The following is a 16,787-nucleotide window of genomic DNA, read 5'->3' as shown; positions in this document are numbered from 1 at the left end:
AACAAACTGAGGGCTTCAGAGGGCCGGAGGGTGGGGGATTGGGATAGGCCAGTAATGGGTATTAAGGAGGGCACATATTGCATAGTGCACTGGGTGTTATACGCAAATAATGAATCGTGGAACATTCCATCAAAAACAGGGGATGTACTGTATGGTGACTAATATAACAATAAAAATTAAAAAGAAACAAATAATTAAAAAAATAAAAATAAAAGTGATTGTTTTCTAGTTCTATAAAATGGTGCTGGTATTTTGATAGGGATTGCATTAAATCTGTAGATGGCTTCGGGTAATGCAGACATTTTAACAATATTGATTCTTACAATCTGTGAGCATAATATGTCTTTCCATTTGTGTTATTAATTTAATTAATGTTTTATAGTTTTCAGGCTATAAGTCTTTTGCCTCCTTCAATAAGTTTATTTCTAGGTATTTTGTTCTTTTTGGTGTAATTTTAAATGGGACAGTTTTCTTAATTTCTCTTTCTGCTGCCTCATTAAAAGGTGTAGAAATGTAATAGATTTCTGTATATGGATTTTGTATTCCTACTGAATTCATTTATCAGTGCTAGTAGTTTTTTGGTGTTTGGGGGCTTTCTACATATTGCATGCTGTCACTGTCATCTGCAAATAGTGAAAGTTTTACTTCTTTCCTATCAGTTTGGATGCCTTTTATTTCTTTTTCTTCTCTGATTGCTAGGAATTCCAGTACAATGTTGAATAAAAGTGGTAAGTATGGGAATTCTTGTCTTGTTCCTGATCTTAGGGGAAAAGCTTTCAGTTTTTTTCCATTGAATGTGGTGTTTGCTGTGGGTTTTTCATATATGACCTTTATTATATTGAGGTATGTTCCACCAAAACCTACTTTGTTTGGAGTTTTTATCATGAATGGGTGTTCTACTTTCTCAAATGCTATTTCTGCATCAATTGAAATGATCATATGATTTTTATCCTTTCTCTTAATGTGATGTATCACGATTGATTTGCAAATATTGAACCACCCTTGCATTCCAGGCATAAATTCCACTGGATTCTGGTGGATTTTTTTTCTTTTAATGTACTGTTGGATGTGGTTTGCTAATATTTTGTAGGATTTTTGCATCCATGTGAATCAGAGATATTGGCCTGTAGTTCTCTCTCTCTCTCTCTTTTTTTGTAGTGTCTTTATCTGGTTTTGGTATCATAGTAATGCTGGCCTCACAGAATGAATTTGGGAGTTTTCCTTCGGGAAAGTTTAAGAAGAATAGGTATTAACTCTTCTTTAAATGTTTGGTAGGGGTGCCTGGGTGGCTTAGTTGGTTAAGTGTCTGACTCTTGATTTTGACTCAGGTCATTATATTGTGATGGTGGAATTGAGCCCCGCACTGAGCACAGAGTCTGCTTCATATTCTCTCTCCCTCCCCCCTCCCCACTTGCTTGTTCTCTCCCTCCAACATAAACACAAATTTTAAGAAATCTTTAAAAACTGGTTGAATTTTCTGTAAGTTCTTCTACTCTTGGACTTTCATTTGTTGAGTGTTTTTTCTTTTACTGATTCAATTTCATTGCTGGTATTAGTCTGTTCAAATTTTCTGTTTCTTCCTGATTTAGTTTTGGGAAGTTTCATTTCTAGAAATTATCTTTTTCTCTAGGCTGACTAATTTGTTGGCATAAAAATTTTTCATAATATTCTCTTACAATCCTTTGTATTTCTATGGTATCAGTTATTTCTTGTGGTTCATTTCTGACTTCATTTGAATCCTTTTTAAAATTTTTAGTGAATGTAGCTGAATGTTTATCAATTTTGTTTATCTTTTCAAGGAACCAGCTTCTGGTTTCAGCTATTCTATTGTTTTTCTCATTTTTATTTGGTTTATTCCTGCTTTAATCTTTATTATTTCCTTTCTTCTACTGGTTTTGGATTTTGTTTATTCTTCATTTCCTAGCCCTTGTAGGGGTAAAGTTAGTTTGTTTCTTTGAAAATCTTCTTGCCTCTTAAAGTAGGCCTGTATTGCTGTAAACTCCCCTCTTTGTATGCCTTTTGCTGCATCCCAGTGATTTTGGACCATTGTATTTTCATTTGTCCCCATGTATTTTTTTTTAAATTTCCTCTTTGATTTCTTTGCTGGTGCATTCATTGTTTAGTAGAATATTATTTAACCTCCATATATTAATGTTATTTCCAGATTTTTTTTTCATGTGGTTGATTTCTGATTTCATAGATTTGTGGTCTGAAAAGATGCATTGTATGACTTAAATCTTTTTGAATTTGTTGAGACTTGTTTTGTGGACTAACATGTGATCTGTTCTGGAAAATGTCTAATGTCAACTTGAAAAGAATGTGTATTCTCTTGTTTTCAGATGGAATGTTCTGAATATATGTTAGATTCATCTGGCCCAATGTGTCATTCAAAGTCACTATTTCTGTGTTGCTTTTTTGTTTTGATGACCTATCCATTGATATAAGTAGGTGTTAAAATCCCCACTATTGTTGCATTTTATTGATTACTTCTTTTATGTTTGTTATTAGCTGCTTTATGTATTGGTTACTTCCATGTTGGGTGCATAAATATTTGCAGTTATTATATCTTCTTGTTGGATTTTTCCCTTTATGATTATACAGTATCATTTTTTGCCTCTTGTTACAACCTTTGTTTTAAAGTCTATTTTGTCTAATATGAGTATTGCTACTCTGGTTTTCTTTTCATATCCATTTGCATGATAAATTCTTTTCCATCCCTTTACTTTCAATATGCAGATGTCTTTAGGTCTGAAATGAGTCTCTTGTAGGCAGCATATAGATTGGTCTTTTTTAATCCATTCCATCACCCTATGTCTTTTGAAGGGAACATTTAGTCCATTTACATTCAAAGTAATTATTGATAGGTATGTATTTACTGCCATTTTATTACTTGTTGTGCGGTTGTTTCTGTATTTGTTTCTGATCCTTTCTTCCCTTACTCTCTTCTCTGAGCTTGTTGGCTCTCTTTAGTGATATATTTGGATTCCTTTCTCTTTCTCTTTTGCATATCTATTACTGGTTTTTGATTTTTGTTACCTTTAGGTTTGTATATAACATGAATATAGCAGTCTACATATTGTTGATGGTCACTTAAGTTTGAACCTGTTTTTTACTCCTACAACCCCTCATATTTTAGATATGTGATTTCATACCTAACATTCTTTTATTTTGTGAAAGCCTTGACTGTTTTTTATAGATATACTTCATCTTATCACTTTTGTGCCCTGTACTTTTCTTACTCCTACTTATGGCATTTTCTTCCCACTCAAAAGTTCTCCTTTAACATTTCTGGTAGGGCTTGTTTAGTGATTACGAATCCCTGTAACTTTTCTTTGTTTAGGAAATCCTTTCTCTCTCCTTCCATTCTGAATGATAGCCTTGATGGATAGAATATTCTAAGCTATAGGCTTTTTTTTTTCTTTCAGCACTTTGAATATGTCATGCCACTCCTTTCTGGCCTGCAGAGTTTTGCTAAAAAATCCTGATAGCCTTATGGAGTTTACCTTGTATGTAACTGTTTTCTCTTGTTGCTTTTAAAGTTATTTATCACTACTTTTTTCCATTTTAATTACTATGTGTCTTGGTGTGGGCTGCCTTGAGTTGATCTTATCGGGGGTTCTCTGTACTTCCTGGAACTGGATTTCTATTTCCTTCCCAAGATTCAGAAAGTTTTCAACTTTTATTTCTTCAAATAACTTTATTAGGATTGATATTAGTATTATTCATTTATTTTTATGTTTTTCTCTCTCGTGTTCAGCTTGCTTTCCAGAACTCTGACCTCTAGGACGCTGATCCATTCTTCTGCTTCCTCTAGTCCACTGTCTATTCCATCGGGTGTATTTTTAATTTCAGTTATTGAGTTCTTCATCTCTGATTGGTTCTTTTTATGTGTGTTTTCCATCTCTTTATGGAGGGTCTCACTTGAGGGCCTCCACTCTTTTCTCAAATCCAGTGAGTATATTTATGACCATTACTTTAAATTCTCTGCCAGGCATAGTACTTATCTCCATTTCATTTAGCTTTCTTACTGTGATTTTGTCCTGTTCTTTCATTTGGTATATATTCCTTCATCTCCTAATTTTGTCTCTGTGTCTGTTTTTCTGTGTTAGGGAAAATCAGCTACAAGAGTCTCCTGCTCTTAAAAGTAGTGACCTTTGGAATAAGAGGTCCTATAGTGCCCTGCAGTGCATTGTTCTTCATTCACCAGAACCTGGCACTTTGGGGGTATCTCCAATGTGTGTTACATGCACCCTACTATTGTGACTGAGTCATGTTTGCCTTCAATCAAGTCATGGTTCTCTTTGCTTGTTGTGGACAGGATTTGGTCCCTGTTTTTTAGTGGGTTAGTCAGGGCCACTTTGGACTTGATTTGAGGCAGACCGGGCATTTACCTGAGATGTAGTAGCACTAAACTGCAGGATACTTTCCCTGTGTTGTACCCTGAGAAGCCTTTTTTGGTGAGTGGGGCCTACGTTCATAACCTTTGTCTGCTCCCAGTCCACTGCTGGGGCTGCAGATGGACTGGTGTGTATGGTTGCTTTCCTTTCTCAGCAGCGCTAGAGTCACTTTGGAGTGGTATGGGCCCCTGTTGGAGCTGTTTGCACACTGCCTGGCCTGTGACACCACATTGGTTGTGTTCGAACCAAGGGTGTATTGGAGGGGCAGGTCCACAGAAGAATATGCGGCTGCGACGTACTTTGGCAGCAAGGTCCATACTGGCCTGCTATGGGAGGGGACCTGCAGTTGCCTGGGAAAACACCCATCCAGGCAAGCTTGGAGGGGGCTGATCTGCAGAAGCCCATGGGAGTGAGGTGTTCTGTGAGCAAGCTAGGAAGCCAGGTAGAGAGTGTTGGCCTTGACCTGATTCTTGTAACTGACAATGTATCATGGCTGGGGGCAGGGGATGACAATGGCACCTACCAGCTCTTTTATTCTCAGAGAAGTCTCCCAAACGTCCCTTCCCCCTCCAATACATGTTCTGAAGATCAGTAAATAAATCTTGTTCCCCATATACCCCAAGAATTTTTTGACTTGCCTGCTTATATGCTGGTTCTTAGTGGGACTATTTTTGTCTTGTGTCTTTAAGGGCAAAGACTCTGCCCTCCATGCTCTCTCAGAACTGAGCCCACTGATTATTACTAAGCTCCACTGATTTGTTAGGTCCCTCTTCTTTTCTTTTCTTTCTTTTCTTTTCTTTTCTTTTTTCTTTTCTTTTCTTTCTTTTCTTTTTTCTTTTCTTTTCTTTTCTTTTCTTTTCTTTTCTTTTCTTTTCTTTTCTTTTTTCTTTCCTTTCCTTTCCTTTTTTTTTTTTTTTAGATTTTATTTATTTTAGAGAGAGTGTATACAATGGGGGGAGAGGCAAAAGGAGGGGGAAAGAATCTCAAGCAGACTCCATGCTGAACATAGAGGCTGACAGCCTGACTCAGGGCTCTATCTCATGACCCTGAGATCATGACCTGAGCTGAAACTAAAAGTCATATGCTTAACTAACTGAGCCACCCAGGATCCCCAGGTCCATCTTATTTTCAAAATCAAATGTAATGAAAGTTTGCCTTCCCCATGCATGTCCCCATGCCTAGGGTGCCTGGGTGGGAGTTTAGTCCTTCCCCTTTCCACACCTGCTGCATCCCTCCCTCTCACAGACAGTCCCATGGGACTGTGTCTCCATCCTTCCTAATCTATTCGACGTGTCCTCTTCTCCACATTCAGCTATGGAGTCTGTTCTGACAGTCTTTCAGGGTTTTTTGTTTTTTGTTTTTTTTTTCCAGTTATTTACACTGATTTGGAGTTATTGAGTTGTATCCACGGGATGAGGTGAGCTTAGGATCCTTCTACTCAACCATCTTCCCTGGAAGTAATATCTTGTATTCCTTTTTCAACAGGATTAGCTGGTTCCCACAGAATATTTTAATTCTCAAAAGGCATGTCTAAGCATTTCACTGTTAAGTTGGATCTTTACTGTTGTTCTTACTTAGAGATATTAATTATTGGTTGAGAAAGTTGCTGGTACATTAAAAATCAATGTTCTGGATATGTTCTTGATCTTAAGGGTTTTTTCCCTGCATCATTTGATGTGGGCCATATGATTTTTCTTCCCCCCCCCCTTTGTAAATATGGTAGATTATGATAATTGATCTTTGTTGTTAAAAGAAACTTTTTTTCCTGAGATAAACTCAAATATACCATAAAGTATTATATCTTATGTATATTTATTCATTGCCAGGATTCATTTGCTATTTTCTGGCATAATTTACTTGTTTAGATTTTTTCCCTGAAATAATTGATAGAATGCATTGATTCAGTTGACTGAGTCTGGAGTTCTATTTATGAAGATATTTTTCATGAATAACTTGATTCTTTTCATGGATTAAAAAAAAATTCTCGTGGCCCCTGGCTGGCTTAGTTGATAGAGCATGTGACTCTTGATCTGAGAGTTGTAGATTCAAGCCCCGTGTTAGGTATAGAAATTAGATAAAAATAAAATCTTAAAAAACAAAACAAAACATTCTTTCCTATTTACTATTGAGTCAAAGTTGGTAGGTTACATATTCTGTATATTAATTTCACCTAATTTTCGAATTTATTAACAAAAAGTGTTCAAAATACTCAGTATTGTTTTAACATCTATGATATCTGTCAGTGTATTTTTTTTATTGATAAAAAAAACTATTAGTATCTTTTGTCTGTTTGTTTTTTTGATATTATCTAATACATTCTTTATTTAGTTATTTTCTCCTCTTAACATTATTTCCTGCTTTTCATATTTTGGGTGCTTTTAAAATTTTCTTTTTTCACTAATTTTTAAGGTAGTTGTATATTGAAATTCACTGATTTTCACCCTTACAAGATAGAAGGTAAAACAGACTTGGGGTCAGACTGACTGGTTAAATGTGAGGATGTGGAAAGGAGGTAAAAGACATCTCAGAATGGGGAAAAAAGGCACAGCTCAGGAATCTCACAAAAGTACTTATTCGCATTAATCCATACCAATGAAATGAATTCTGAGTTTCAAAGTGTGATTAGTATAACACATTGAATATTCTTGTATACAAATTTGTATGTTTTACACAGTTTCATGATATCTTTTAGAGCTCTTAACCTTAAAAAGGTTTTGAAAATGCATTTCTACTTTCCAAAAGCATAGCATTCTTTTTTTTTTTTTTTGATTGCTCTAACAGTTGCATTTAACATCTATTACTTCTTGGCATAATTATTAATGACATCACCTTTAATTTTCACAAGTGTCTAGTTTGGATAATAAAAGATATCATAACTTAGCCTTCAGTTTCTAGACTAAATTTTATCTTCTCACAAAAGTCTTCTGTAACATCCCAGACTGGATTTGGTTCCACTACTACAGAACTCTACAACACTTTGTATTTCTTGATTGTAATAGTGTACTTGTTTTAGTGGTTTGTTCATCATATCTCTTCCCTGTTAGTCATAATCATTAGGAAATCAGGAGCTTTGACTTTTATATTCAACATTTTAACCCCCAGAACATAGTATAATGAGTAGAAAATAGTAAATCCTCAATATCTATTTATGAATGAAGGAGGGAATTACCTAGATTTAAGCTCTATATTTCAAGGAATTAAGCAAAATATTTGCATGCAGATTAGGTGAACAAATGAAGAAAAACAAATCTTAAAGTGTTGTCTCAAGCTATTCATAGGCCTTACAAAAAAGAATACTGAATCCTTTAGAAGACATGATGCCAGATGACTTATTTGCCTTCAAAGGTAGATTATCACAGATCTGCTCTTTCTTTCTTGTAAGGACATCTCACTGTCTAGATATGTATAGAGGTTTATGCATGTATGCATACATATTTAGAGAGTAGGAGGAATATCCTTGCTGCTACATACAGCTGACTTGCTGCTTGCTGACAGTCATATTGACATGGTGAAATTAGGTGTTCCTAGGATAAGCAAACTCCAAAGAAAAGAGATTAGAGAGCCTGAATTAAACCAGATCTCTGATGATGTCCTTTAGTCAATTGTTCATGCTGCATGCACCCATCCTATTGTTACAACAAAGAGTATTCTTTCCTTCTTGTTTATGCCAATTTTATTTTGATTACTTACTACTTATATCTCAAAACAACCTAACTAATCCAAACATTGGATATATCCCTTTAGCATTTGGCTAGAATTTCACATTATTAAAACCAAAAAATATAGATACTTTGCTTGAAGAAGTAAATGGATTGATTGTCTGCATACAGATGTGATTTTTCCCCTCCAGGGGACATTAAGCCAAGGGTATACAACATTAGTAAGGCAGTGATACTAAGACATATATTTATGGGATCTAAATATTATAAAAGGCCACACATAATTTTAGGCAATGATCCTTGTGTCATAAAGTCTATAGTTAACATAAAATTCATTCCTTTAATATTTACTTACAATGTTATACAGTAGATTCATAAGACAAAACTTCATTCTCAATTTTCATACTGTATAGAATAAAACTTAGAATATATGTAGAAAATTATTTATAAGCTTATGAGATTTACAAATGTTCCCTACAAAATAGAGAAGGATAAAGGGGAGGGATACGGTTTCAGATATTAAAAGATTGTTGCCACTGAGAGTATAAAAAGGTATTCATGGAGCTGCTGCAATAAACCTTCTGTTTGTTTATCTTTGGCTAAGGACAATTATAACAGATAAGCATTTAGGATTAAACCATGAGACAAAGGGGAAAAAAATCCGACTAGACTTTGAGGTTTATTGTATTGAGGCCCATTCATCTTAAAATTACTCACTTATATGGGGTAAAACTGAAAAAACAAATTATGTAGGAAATTGGCTGCTTAGTTGTGAAAATATACAAATAAATTTAGTTCCTGTTTTCAAGTCCATTTCTGCAAATGCACTCACATAAACAAAATCAGCAGAATTTATATTCATTGGTTTGCCTTTGCACACATCAGGAAATGGGTTACTGCAAATAGTATTTTCATGGTTAATTATGATTGCTAAAATTTTTCACACAGACAACACAAGTTAGGGCAATAAAAATTAATGTTTTTAATTATTGCCAGGAGTCAATCGTTGCCAAATTGATTGTGTGTGAAAACAGACAACAATAACATAAACATAAAACCTTTCTCATTCTTGATGCTGTAGAAATGAGCAGCTAATAGTAGTGTTTCCACTTGTGGACAGACTGCATGAGCAGGATTTAAAAATAGACAATGACAAAGAAAAATGATAATTTTTTGAAACTCACTGCTTAGCTTTTTACTTCTTTTTCATATCCTGTTTTCTAATAAAGCTAAAAGAATAGATAGATGGTCGTCCCTTATGAGAGCTTGTAAAATATACTAAATATCGTCGCACATTACCATCATACACTGATATTTGGTTCTCCCCCCCTTTCAGGCACATGGGAAACTGCACTTCTCTGACTACTTGCAATTGAGTAAGTAATGTGGTTATCAGCCTCTGTCCATCATAAAACGTGAGTACAAATGATACTTATCACAGCTTGGTGGTAAAAAAAAAAATGAAAATGCATGGTTCCCTAATTTCTTCTTCTTTCTTATGTAGTGACCAAGGAGGTTATGCTTTCAGATAAAAGATGCTGGTGGCTTTATCCCTACCTAAGTTCCTGAGTGATAGTATGTAGCATTCCTCCATCATTTTGGGTGGGACACATGGCATGACCACATACTAACTTTTAATTTGTATTAAACCATGAAATTGGGTGGGAGGAGGAACCGTTTTGTTGGCCAAACCCTATACTCTTACACGATTTAGTGCTAATGGGAATGAAATACCTCCCCAATCCCACATTTAAGTTCTGGATATTGAGAATGTATATATATGTATTTATGTTTGTGTAAAAGTCACATGTGCTGTTTCACACCTTCCTATGTTTTATTTTCATGGAACACATTGATATATATCATGTACAAGATGTTAATGATGATATTGAATTATGTCTTGGATATTTGGGGTCTGTTGCTTAGGGGAATAGATGCTCTCTGATGCTATTTTCTTTTTGGACATTTTGAGATTATAGGGTTATGCGGTGTCCAGGGAGAGCTTCCCAACTGGCACTTAGAGGAGATTGAGACTTTTCCAGAGGAATCTATATTAACAGCATAGGTTTAAGAGCCATCAGACTATAGGTAATAGCTATTGCAGTAACAGTATACAAGAGTATTTAAGAAAACATGCAGAATAAAATTTTTGTGAGAGTTAAGGGAAGGGAAAAGACAGAAAGAAGAGTATTCTAAAACAAGCTGTTTGAGAAATGAGAGACAGAGTATTGCAACTAGAATAATACTTAGAAAAAATGAAGGTTCCTTCCCCTCTTTTTCTGGATATGTGAGTCGCTTGAGCTGATATTTAAATGAAAGACAAGGGTTTAGTGGACCTTGTGTGCACTCTCATGTGCCAGGGTGCTGCCACAGCTCAGAACTGAGTTTTCCTTCCAGGTTTGTTGTGGGATGAAAGAAGCTTTCTTGCAAAATTACATCCATTCCCACAGGAGAGCCCACATTCCATGACTGGTTGATAAAGGGGTACAAAGTTCAACCCTTTGCCTCACTTGAGACAACTTTGATGGGCCTTCAGCTGTTGAGCTCCTGCAGGATACGTGGAGGCTTTGCTGCTACTGCTTTGAGGTTTCACTTGTTTCATCTTGCTTGCTGCATCCCTTGCAGGGGCTGACCCTCAGAGTAGTCCTTAGGAAGTCTCCTAAGTACATATCTCAGGCTGAGACAGACAAGAGAGCAAATAACAACCGGTATGACGAATTGGAACAAGGTTATACATTTAGAAGAACAGACAGCAGAATTGATTAATCAAAAGGATGTATGCTTATCTTGCAATGAAAAAGGCATGAACATGTGGATGGAGGTAAATGATGAAATGGGAACAATGAGGCTGTTTATGCCTGAGAGCCTATTCATTTTTCTATGTAGTTGGCTGTCTATTCTGTTGAGAGGAAAAGGAGTCTTTGAGGTATGAGCAATGTTATAAATTTTTAATATAGTAGGTATGGAGAATGCAGAAGAAGGTGACCAGGACAGGTAGAATGATTGCTTAGAGCAATGCTGAGGACAAAAATGAAGTTGGAAAGAACACAGGACTATAAAGAGCGGAGATGTCAAATGTTGGCTAGATTATTTCACATGAATTGATAATCAGAGTTTCAGCCTTTCATCTAAATGCTTGGGACAGTAATACTAGCCCTTGGAATTTCATAGAATTGCTGTGGTGGTGAATACAATAGGTGTGCTAAAGTGAATTTTAATAAATTATAATAGCCAAATGCATGCCAACAGTTGTTTTAGTCAATGTAAAGAAATATTGACTACAGTTGGGAAAGAAAATTGAACAATGTGCAGAGAATATGGAAGTGAAAAATCTTAAGCGTATTAATGTAAAACCTGAAAGTCTGTGCTCTGAAGTGTCACTCACTGTTCAACTGCATAAAACCTCTACCAAGTGATTGGAATTTGAAGTTGATAAGGAGCTTTGTAAGAATGATTTATAACTGGCTACCTTTTGAAAAAGAGGACTCCAGGGTAGATCAATGCACTCTAATAGAACCACTTATCACTGCACTAAATGCCATGATTATTCTTGTTATTTGATTCCATTCTTCCTCAGATCTAGGCATTCACATTGTCTCTGATTGGTCTGTCTTGTCTTGTCCTGAGGCATAGCTATGCAAGTCACTGCAGTTTGAATTTGTTCTCTACTTGTTTTGGTCATGTTATTAAAATTGATCCATCAGCCCTGTGTCCTGTTCACTCTCTGGAAACCTCCTGAGGAGGAGGGGCACAGTCAGCATATTGGCTCCCTTTGTTACTGAGCTGGGAGGAAGTCTGAATACAATGCATCTTAAAAAATATAGAATATAATAAAGCCTTGGCCATAACTTCTGGCAAGTGGGTTTGGGACTACAAAGTGAATTAGAAGATTCTACTTGTTCATTTGAGAGAATAACCCTTTGTTTTCTAATTGGAGAATGACTGAAGACAATCAATTTAAATGATAAACAGTTATTTGCCAGGTATTATGCTACTAATTTTTTTAAAAAGATTTTATTTATTTATTTGAGAGAGAGGGAGAGCTCAGGTGGCAGGGGTCAGACAGAGAAGCAGGCTTCCTTACTGAACAGGTAGCCGGACGTGGGATTCCAACTAAGGACCCTGAGATCATGACCTGAGGTGAAGGCAGATGCTTAACCAACTGAGCCACCCAGGCACCCCATCCTACTAATTTTATATATGCCAACTTGTTTAATTCTCTCCACAAACTCATTAGATGAATACTTTCATTTACTTCTTTTTAGTCCTATTGCTAAATGGGTAGCCTAAATAACATCAACCCAACATAGAGGCGTTCTGATGCTGAAGGCTTTCCTAGGAACCCTAAAGTCAGTGTGACCGATCATTACCTCATAGGTGATAAACAGCTTATCTTAACCATAGACTATTTGCAAGTGGGAATCAGAGGCATGCTTGCTTGTAAATCCTTACGGAATTTTTGTTAAATATTTCATTGTCTCCAATAAGATTACATTTTTAATTTTTATGAAAATTTTCGTTTTTGAAAGTTAGTGGCAGGGGAGGAGTGAAGGAACCTCTGATAGCACTCTTTGAAGAGTTTCAACTGTGCTAGTATTTGATACATTAGGAATGTGGAGAACGTTTACTGCATTTCAAAAAATAATGCAAATAAGTTATCCTTGATTTATAGTTACGTAGAAAGCACAACATATCTTTCCTGTTTTCTTTTCTCCTAATGACTCAAGAGTTTTGCAGATCATTTTTTTTTTCTTTTAATTTAGTGAGGTACTTAATGCTGGACCCAAGATTCCATCTGTGCACTGATTATAGGTGAGAGGTTTATGAAGTGATAGGGAGGGAGGAGGAAGAGATTTAATCAGCTCAAAATATAGTCTCTTTATGCCTCCTCTAAAAATATTCTGCTAGATTTGTACTGATTAAATAAAATATGAATCAATTTGCTGTTTATACAGCTTAAGAGACCAGCATTAGAGGATATTTGTGCTTTTCTTTTTCCTTTGAGGAGAGAAGGACAAAGGATTAGTAATCTTTAGAAGATTTATTAAAGAAAAGTAAGCCTAGTTAGATTCTAGCTAAAATAAATGCATTAGCAAATGCATGTGTGTGTTTGTGTGTCTGTGTAGCCTGAATATCGTTACTTATTATTTAGCAAAGGTAAAATAAAATATCTCATGTCAAAGTTTTTAGGGTTTAAGCAGTATTCATTTGTTCATAACACAATGACTTCAATAAAGCTTGAAGTACTTCTTTGGGAGAGAAAGTGACTTATAAAATGATATGAGTATCAGGGTGTTCTTCAATTATCTGCTGATAATACACCGAGTTCAGAAATGCTAGGTGAATAGCATTTTGTTATAAAGCTAAGGGAGGGGCGCCTGGGTGGCACAGCGGTTAAGCGTCTGCCTTCGGCTCAGGGTGTGATCCCGGCGTTATGGGATCGAGCCCCACATCAGGCTCCTCCGCTATGAGCCTGCTTCTTCCTCTCCCACTCCCCCTACTTGTGTTCCCTCTCTCGCTGGCTGTCTCTATCTCTGTCAAATAAGTAAAATCTAAAATAAATAAATAAATAAATAAATAAAGCTAAGGGAATGCACATTCTTACATAAGCTGCCAACTAGTGTTGTGGTAATCACTGATGTACTTATATTTTGCAATAGTTGTGAAGAGTGTGGAAGGGCCCAGGATGCTGTAAGATGATAAGAAAGGAAATGGAAGTTGCTGCTGGGGCAGAGCATAAAAAACAGTGAGGATCCACAGGGCTATGATCTGCCATTAAAGCGGCAGAGGGTCAGAGCCCTGTTCGCAAATGAGTGTATTCTAAGAGGCCTTCTCGTCTTGAAATTAATTTCTGATGTGGTCAAAATTAATTTTTCCTTCATTTGCTCTTCTACTAAACTCCTTAAATTTCAGTCTAATCCCTGTTTTATTCAGCTCTGTATGTATTTACTTTTGCATGTGCTTCTTATCTGTCAAAGACAGCGAGAGAGAGCATGGAATATGGAATCAGTGTGAGCCTAGGTTCATCTCCTGGCTCAAATACTGATGAGCTGTGTTCTGTGCAAGTCAGTTAATTATCCTGTGGCTCAGTTTCTTTCTCTGTAAAATGGGTATACTAATAGTACCTACTACACAGGGTTGTTTTAAGAATTAAATATGTTAATTTATGTGAAGTAAATCAAATATTGTGTGGCATATTGTATATGCTTGTTAATAATTTAATAACTAGATTGAGATCTTAAGATTTTCTATTCCACATAACCAGAGACATCGGGACTGCTATTTGGCCATCCAAAGAAAACTGGCAAAGCCTTATGAAATAGAATGAATGATTAATATAGTCTACCTATAAGATTTAAACTCCAGGATACTCCTTTTTTTTTCTTTTAAAGATTTTATTTATTAGAGAGAGAGAGAAAGAGGCACAAGTGGGGGGGGAGGGCAGAGGAAGAGGGAGAAGCAGACTCCCTGCTGAGCAGGGAGCCTGATGTGGGGCTTGATCCCAGGATCTTGGGATCATGACCTGAGCTGAAGGCAGATGCTTAACCAACTGAGCCACCCAGGCTCTGAACTTCAGGCTACTCTTAATAGAGTATCTCACAAAAAAAATACAGAAATCCCTTCAAAAGAGTAGTATGTTTTCAGTCCATCTTCTAAATAAGAGATACATAATACTAAGACTAATTAAGTCAAACTTCTTCAGTTTTCAAATGGCTTCTCATGATGGGATACAGAAGCTAGAGTATAATTTCAAATACTGCCATAAAACAAGAAAAGAGAATTTCTGTTAAAAAAAAAATGTCAGCAACAGAGCCCCCAAACTGGACAAATTACTTATTTTCAATACATACTCAATACATCTATTCAACTATAGTTTATTTAGTGTCTCCTATGTGTCAAGTACTTTGACATGTGTTGGGTCCACAAAAATGAAATCTAATTTTGTCTTTCAAATGTGATAGAAAAAAACATGGTGAACCGATGTATAATTATAGAAACAAAAGATGGTAGAAGTCTGAATAACAAAAGAAGATTGGCATGACATAGAGTTCTAAAGTCCTAAATGTCAGGCTAGATGAATTCAAAGAAAGAAATGCTGGATAATTACTCTAAAAGGAAGTCTGATTGGTTTTACTAAGTTTGGGGATTTTGGTTTGAATGATTTTCAAGGATTCCATCAGGTGATAAAGTGGGTGGAACTTCAGGATACAGAGATAATATTGATGGAGATTCAGGGAAATACAAGTGCTCCATAAGGACTTAAAAGAGAACCAGGTATCACTGGAGAGATTGACGAATTTGAGAAAATGAAGCTGAAAAGATCAATGTAGCGTGCTCTGAAAGCTTTGCTAAGACTGTATTACAATGGGTAGCTACAGAAAATTTTCTAGAGAATGAGTTTAAGAATCCAGACAAGATGCTTCTGATGGTAATTCTGAAAAGATAATTATGATGGTAAGATAAGTCATGGGTTATAAAAAAAAAAAAAAAACCCAAAACATCAACAAACATACACAGTGGAGCAAGAAAATGCAGTTGGAAGGCCATGTTGTTAACATTGTGCAGAAGTAAAAAAGCCTGCAGAAGATACTAGTAGTGGAAATAGGCCAAAGGATGCATTTAAGAAATACATTGAAAATAAAATCAGCCGAATTTAAATATAAACTAAAATTTTGAGTGAAGAAGACAGAAAATGGAAGATGTCTCTGATCTTTCTTGCTTGCATCACAAGTGAGAAAATTATGCCATTCATTGAGATGGTGGACAGTGTAGAATAAAATTTTCAAGAGGATGGGGATAATGATTTCAGTTTTAAAAGGTGGATTTTGATTTGCCATGGGAGGATAATGAGATGATAACCAGGACACAGTTGGCTTTGCAGGTTTGGGGCTCAGTAACAATGGTGAATAGGAGAAAGATCCTAGGGCTCCTAACAGGGTGTTGTTTGAAACCATGGAAATAATTGGCAGTATTAAAAGCTGGAGGAGCAGAGGGAAGAGGACATTTCTCTATTTTCCACCTTATAAAAGACACTATACTAAACTCTTTAGCTGGATTGTTTATTAAGGTCAAATTCACAGATGTAAACACGGGACAAAGCAGTATTTACCGGATGGATACATTAAGAGTTAACACAGGAAAACAGGAACCATCAACATGGGTGCAGAGAAGTATAAGATGACCACCTTTGAGGAAAAAGGGGGAATTTTTTTTTTTCAAGAGAGGCAATGTCAATGCTGTGCAGATACTGGGTAGAATAAAGATCTGGCACAATGGAATTGGCGGTTAGGGTAGTGTTTTTGTTTTGTTTTCGTTTTGTTTTCTTTTTCCTTGATTGCAGTTTCTGCAAACATTGTTAGTAGTTATAAAAATATCAATTGATTATTAAACTTATCATTCTTGTTCCTCTGGCTAGTATGATCCTTGGAAATAGTCTAAAGAACTAAAAACTTTAGTGCAGCCAGTATTGGAAAGGTGGCTTTAAACTGATGTCTGCATTCTGATTATTTTCCCTCAGAAAGGGTTAGATTTTTGGGACTCCAGCTACTCATACTATCAACTGTTGGTGCAGAAGCTATTAGAATCGCTAGCTGAATATGCAGGAGAAAGGGGAGATGAAAGTTGGGTCTTATATTTAGGAAGTCTTCCCTCCCACCCCCCACCCCATTGGATCTATAGGGAGCATCAAAGGGACTGTATGACCTAAAAGGATTTTCTTCTTTTTACTTTC

At 36.0% G+C, this 16,787-nt stretch overlaps 1 long non-coding RNA gene across 1 annotated transcript in view; it reads left to right on the top strand.

Annotated features, from left to right (window-relative positions):
* LOC105241275 overlaps positions 1 to 13,451 on the top strand; it is a 278,507-nt gene extending 265,056 nt beyond the window's left edge. Inside the window, exon 5 of the long non-coding RNA XR_002144304.2 lies at positions 9,393 to 13,451. This is a non-coding gene — a long non-coding RNA (uncharacterized LOC105241275). The remainder of the gene's footprint in view (positions 1 to 9,392) is intronic.
* Positions 13,452 to 16,787: the final 3,336 nt, after the last annotated feature.

Source organism: Ailuropoda melanoleuca, chromosome 19, assembly GCF_002007445.2.
Source record: "Ailuropoda melanoleuca isolate Jingjing chromosome 19, ASM200744v2, whole genome shotgun sequence".
Lineage (NCBI taxonomy): Eukaryota > Metazoa > Chordata > Mammalia > Carnivora > Ursidae > Ailuropoda > Ailuropoda melanoleuca.
This window is presented reverse-complemented; position numbering and strand designations above follow the sequence as displayed.